Source organism: Buteo buteo, chromosome 9 (genome assembly GCF_964188355.1).
Source record: "Buteo buteo chromosome 9, bButBut1.hap1.1, whole genome shotgun sequence".
NCBI lineage: Eukaryota > Metazoa > Chordata > Aves > Accipitriformes > Accipitridae > Buteo > Buteo buteo.
Window position 1 is genome coordinate 32,850,934 of NC_134179.1, and position 6,589 is coordinate 32,857,522.

At 46.6% G+C, this 6,589-nt stretch overlaps 1 protein-coding gene across 1 annotated transcript in view; it reads right to left on the reverse strand.

Moving 5' to 3' along the window:
• PLEKHG1 (pleckstrin homology and RhoGEF domain containing G1) overlaps positions 1-6,183 on the reverse strand; it is a 139,239-nt gene extending 133,056 nt beyond the window's left edge. The window contains exon 1 of the mRNA XM_075035988.1: positions 5,526-6,183. The gene's annotated coding sequence lies outside the window, so the exon portion shown is untranslated. The remainder of the gene's footprint in view (positions 1-5,525) is intronic.
• Between the last annotated feature and the right edge of the window lie 406 nt (positions 6,184-6,589).

Consider the following 6,589-nt stretch of genomic DNA (forward strand, 5'->3'; position numbering starts at 1 on the left):
TCAGCAGAAATCATTAGCTGCGCGATACTAACGCCTGGGGGATGATCCTGAAATGTCTGAATGGATATGAACGTTCAAATATTTCAGTATTAACATTCATTAAGTTTGGTTTTAAAACACCTGGGCAGGGCTCACATGCAAGTTTCTACAGAACGCATGCTTACGGGAAGAGGCTTGGCACCACTTGCTGTCTGAAACTCAATGACAGAGCAGGCAAGCAAGACTTACAGGATTCAAAGATAATTAGCACTGCTTCAGTCACAAGTTTGCATGGGAAACAGCTGCCAGCCCAAGCTATACCTGTTCACTACACTTATAAAACACACATGCAACTCCTACTACCATAACCATCCACAGTCCCACAGAGGACTAGGAAGAGGGACTAGGGGAGCTCATGCCAAGGAAGGAAGAAAGAAAACAAGTCAAATTCATCAAGTCTCTTTTCTAGATACATTTTTAAACCGACACCTTGCATTGTATTTTCACAGCAATGCTCTGCATCATGATTAGTGAGAACATAGGCAGTGACCACCCCCATATTCAGGTCCTTCAGAAGGTGCCCCAGTCAGCAGCTGACAGGGGTTTTAAGCAGCTTGTAAACTTTGCTTGGACAGCTGCTTCTTTCAGGCCTCCTCAATAAGTATCAGTAGCTTTTCCCTCCATTTCCTTCCCCAGTCCACCCTGACTAGGCCCCTTTCTTTTCCTGCACTTGTAATCAAGTTTGCCATTAAACCTATTTTGGCCCAAGTTCACATAAACTCAAATTTTGGTGAATCAGACGAGACAGACCTATGATACAACAACCACAACCAAAAAAATTATTTATAACCTTAAAGTAACCTGAGAAACTTTTAACACTATGAGATAGTTTGTCACACACACACTCCTTTGGAAATTGAATTAACATAAACGGGCTTTGCTGATACTTTAAGTTATTATCTAAACAGTTCACATTCATTTCTTGTAAACTTAACCACATATATAAAAGGCTCCCGTACTTCCAAGCATAACTGTCGTCACTGCACCGGTGATGTACTGAAGACTGCCTTTACCTCTTCACTCACTCTGCTCCTGTTCCCCCCTCGGTTTTGTGGTTCCACCCGCTCACCCTGATGTGTGATGTTTCTCTAAAGCCCCAAGTCCTGGAGCTATGACATCTCATGGGAATCTCAGCTCTTCTTTCAAAAGGAAGTTTCTGTGCATTACAGTTACAACAAAAGAACTGGAAAATATGACTTCAATAGGGTTAAAAACCAAAAGGAACTGAAAAATATCACAAGATTAATGGTTAATAAACCAAACACACAAGTTCGGGAAGTCTGAGCCATGACTGGAGTCGGGAGGACGCTGTTTGAGACTGATGATGCAGCACAACTCTTTAGGTGGTTTTGGTTAGTCTCCCAGAATGAGAGGCTTAATAAAATATTAAATGAGCAACTATTAGAAATGCTTTGAAAAGTGTCTTTAAAAGAAAAAACTATAGGTTCCACGTCCTCTGTATTCTCAGTTTACAAGAATAACGCTTTCTTCCACTTTTTTTGTTCATTGCCAGTCCTACAAAACTCTTTCTGTGTAACCACAGTAATGCAGGTTCTTAAAACTAACCATTCAGCAACACCTCTGCAAGTCCTTCTGCCACTCCAGACTTTGCTGAGGGCTGCAATAATTATCCCCCATCCCCCAAAAGCAAAATGCTGTTTAAAGTAGTGGTACGACATCTTCATTGTCCCCACGAGTAAAAATTCCAGCTCATTGTAAGAGGACCACCATATATAATCACAACTACTCCAGATGTCTTCAGTAGACATTATACTACTAACTTGCATTTTTTCATATGCCATTATTCTATTTTCTGTTGTACATTCTAGCTAAATATCTGTGCACTACACTTGGCCTCTGAGAAATTTATGGCAAAGTAACTTAAAGCCATAACTAATTTAACGTGTCAATAAAACGTGTTTCTTTAACACAGCAATCATCCTTCTCAACACATGACTGAATATAAAAGGGAATGCACATCAGATTAATTCCTTTGTACTAACTTACAACTGTCACAGCTTTATAGATGTCTGATCTGAGAAACACTTCTAATCAGAGTCCTGCAAATGGCTCCCTTCATCATCAGATTGGATGTTCCAATTATTTCCTGACCCAGCGCATCTGACCCTATGGACTTGGGGTACATGATGGGGCCGTGCTGAGCATCATCTCCAGCTGTCACACAGCAACATGGTACCTCTCCTCATCATGACCCCATGCTCCAAAGGCCAAGAACTGCAGCTCTGGCTTGGCTGAGGAGAGACTTAGTGGTGCCCAGCAATTGCTGGAGTGGCAACTGAGCATAAGGGAAACAAACAAATAAATAAATGAACACCAACACTTGAATGAGTCTTTGGCGTACTTTAATAAGTGTGCTACATATCTGTTAAAAGATCATTATTTGGGACTTCTTCAAAAAAAAAAATTAAGAGATAAAATAAAAAAAACCTGTCTATTCTGAATTCACATATTTTGCAGTATCCTTCCCTAGGAATTGTTTTGGTTTGGGGCTGGTCTTTTTTAAATACAAACAACACACTTAAATTTTAGAGATGATACCTCTAAAAAAAAATTTTTTTTTTTTTTATAGCGGTATCTAAGGCTAAGCTGTGGAAGTATTTTTCAAAATTACAAACAGCAGATTTTGCAGCTGTGTTCTTGTTAGCCCTGTCTTTGGGTTGATCGCAAAAGTACCCACCAGAGCCCACAAGTTGTATGGGCAATGATATCACAGAGCTTCAGCTATCCCTGTTACCAATAATCTTTTCAGTAAGGCAAAATGACAGAAGCCGCTATGACTATTGCAGTTCTGTTAGTGTTCTATGGTTACAGAAAACAGATCAGCTTTGCACTGGAGAGTTTGCATTCAAAGATAATAAAGCACTACTTCAAGTACATGCCTTCATCAGTTGCTATAATCCTATCTAGTTAGCAGGGCTCAAAAAGCCTTTCCAGAATCGGAGCCAAGAAATCACAAGCATAGGAAAGGCAGAGGACAACAGGTATACGGCAATCCAAATAAATGCACATGAAGAAGCTTTCAAAGATGCACACTGCTCCAAATGACTTAGCAAAAAAATACCAGTGCCACATGAAAAACTGCATCAGTGAAAGGTTCAACCACACCAACTTATGCAGATAACAGTAGCAAAAAGTACCACAAACTCATAGCTTGCCTAAATTGCTTATTAAACAAGTAAGCAGATATTTTCACTTCCCTTCTAGCTTTAACCTTTTAGGTCACAACAAAGGTTTAAAATAAAATAATTTAAAAAAATACCAACAAAAACACACAACCCCATTTACAAAAAAGAAAAAAAAAAAAGGCACCCCACAAAAACCCCACACCACACAGGAAGGCTCAGTCGGTTCACATCAAACCTTTTTTGCTGGGCACAGTTTATACCAAGGCCTCGCTATCAACCACTTTGGCCCAAACTATGCCTTTGGACCGTTAACTTGTATTCTCACATCCTGCCTGAGGAAGAAGTGGAACACATTGGCTGATGTCCTGAAATGATGCGAGCTGCCAACAAACTAAGTTCAGTACTTGAAGATTTCCAAAGCTGCGCATTCTTAACATGTACCCTCACTTAAAATCAAGTCAATACTGCCTTTGCAAGATGTTATCAAGTAAGACTACAAATGACAAACCAATTTGACTACACACTTGGTTTTTTCTTTTTCTTTTTTTTGAAAATCATAAGGAAAACAACAAGAAAAATGACACATTAACACCTAGCATTGGAATCATAACATGTCTTTGCAGGGATGCCCTCAGTCATACGGCCACAGGTCGACGTTGTTTACCTAGGGCTCTCTAGGTCTGTGAGAAAAAGCCAGCATTCCCATAAATGAACACATTTAAAACTGAACCTTTTATCGGAGTGCTCCGCATCGTTTCTAGTTTGCCAACTGAGAACACAGAGGAGAAGTAGAGAGTCAAAGTTTAATAGCTAAGCATCTGCACTGACCCAAGAACAATACCAATATTCATTAAGAGGCTGATCTCAAACTGCCGTCTCATATTTGCAAGACAAGCACCCTATTAATACATTTTCTAACCTTAGCATAACTCTTATGTTTTCATCTCAAAGCACCCACACACACATCGGTAAAGAGTTCCCAAAATTATGACAACTACGTGCCACACACACCCAAAAAAAAAAAAAAATTAAAAATAAATCTCAAGGAAGCTATATATTGTGCCTTGCCAACCACAGTGAATTGCACAGCCAGAAGTTGCTACAGCCAGATTTAGCTTTGTACAAGCTAACAGGATTCCTTTATAAATTTAGCTAGAGGCACGGGCAGCAAACGCTTGTGGAAATTTGAACCGCGGCTCTCCAGCAGCAAAGATTGTTCCTTCCAAGAATGAAACAGTAGCAAAAGACGACTATTAGTAGGATCTTATTACACAGCTTTCAAAACACCTATAAGTCATCAGGTTCTCTAGGCAGCATTATTAAATTGCTGAAGTACCAGCAAACATTAAAAGAAAAAAGTGAGGCCACAGCTGTTTCTAAACCTGCCAATTAATAATTAAAGGGGGAAGAAAGCCAACTGAAGAGAGACCGTAGTGGAAGCCAGCTGAATGTACAGCTAAGTTTGTTTCAGGTCCTTTTCCCTCATACTTGGAGCACCGCGGCTCGTGAAGAAAGAAGGCACCGAGCGCCTCAGGTCCGTCAGCGCTGCCCGGAGGACGAGCTCCGGGGGGCCGCTCCTTCAACGAGAGGGACGAGGACCGCGACACGCAACGCGGGGCAGAGGCGAGGGCAGGAGATGGGCTAACGCGGGCAGGGTCCCCCAGGGTCTGCCCCGACTGCCGCTCCCTCTTCTTCCCTCCCCACGCTACGCGTTCCTGCTCCTTCACGAGAAAATCGATCATAACCCCCTTTAGGCCACACTTCTCACAATCCAATTAACGTTACTTCGAAACACCAAAAATTGAGGGGGGGGGGGGTTGCAACGGAGTTTTCCAGAGACACGGCATCCGCACCAAGCCCGAAACGCCGTGCAGACGTGGAAAGAGACATCTCCTCCCTCCCTCGAAAGACTCGACGAAAACCCTCCGACCTCGGCTAAGCCCTGCGTGCAGCCAGCCCGGCGCAGCCCCCCGGCCGCGCACAGCCTGCCCCTTTGCTCCGGCGGAGCGGCCCGAACACAAAGCGCTTCGGTGGGCAAAGCCAACAGCTGCCGGAGCCCCGCTGAAAAGCCCGGCGCACGGCGCCTGCTACCAGAGACGGGGGGGGGGACGACACACGGGGGGGGGGGACGACACACGGGGGGGGGCTCGCACACAGGCTGCGGACCCCAAACGCCCGCTCCCCGGCAGACCCCCGGGGAGCCGGGGCCGCCCCGCCGCGGTGGTTTCAGGGGGTTGCAGGGCAGCGGGTGCCCCACCGACCACCCCCTCCCCGAGCCCCGGGAGCGGCCGCCGCCCCCTCCCCGGCGCGCCCCGCACGAACAAAGCCCCCCGCGCTCACCGGCAGCCTCTCGCCGTCCTCCGCCCCCGCACGCCGGTTAAAATCCAGGCGCAGGGCTGCGGGCCGGGAGGTAATTCCCCTCCCCGCGCCGCCCCCGTAACTCATTCAGCGGCGGCGCCGGGTGTCCCCCCCCTCGCAGCGCCCGTGGCCGCGCCCCGGCTCCCTCCGTGCGCTCGGGCTGCGGCTTAATCTCCAAACTTCCTCCTCCTCCTCCTCCTCCCGTCCGGGCAGGGGAGTCTGTGAAACTCCCCTCCTCCATGCAGCTCCCGCAGCCGAGCCGCTGCCTCAGCCCCTCCCCAGGGAGGCCCGGCCCGGCCCCGGGCTGCAGCTGACTCCGCTCCGCTCCGCTCCCCTTCTCCTCCTCCTCCTCCTCCTCCTCCTCCCCCGGAGGCTGGGAAAGGGGGGAAGAGAGATTAACCACTCGGACTTGCCTCTGGAGCCGAGCCAAAGAGAGCAGTCGGATTACAGCCCCGGGAAGAAGGGAGGAAAAGGGGGGAAAAAAAAAAAAAAAAAAATCAGCTACTGTTTTCACGCAGGGAGCAAGCACCCGGCTTTCCTGCCCTCCCTCTGCTGCCAGGGCACCGCTTCCCTGCCCCGGCTGGGAGCCCCATCCCCGCCTCGCCGGGCTCTCCACCGGTTCTTCTTCACCAGCACAAGTTTTAAATTCAGTGATCCAACGCACAACGTTGGCATCGAAGGGTGAGAGCTGCTGTAAAGGAGTACGAAATGCCAAAAGGCGAAGGGGGCGGGTCCACCCTGAAATACAGCCTGTAAAAAGCAAATTCAAAGAGGTTTTAGAGACTACACCTGCCTCCTGGCAGTCTGCCTGGCCATCTTCTTCGACAAGGTGAGTTTAAAGTTACTTTTTTTTTTTTTTAACGTTGTGTAAGACGCACACGAAGAGAGAAACTGCTTAAATAAAGCCTGAATTCTTCGTACATGTTCAGTGGTCCTTATTCTTCTGAGCCCTAACAAAATCCTTGGTTCCCTTTAAAACCTTGTTCCATACTTCACGTTCAGTAAAGCTCTGTTGCTTTTGTTCTATAACATAGTTGCTCCCTCTC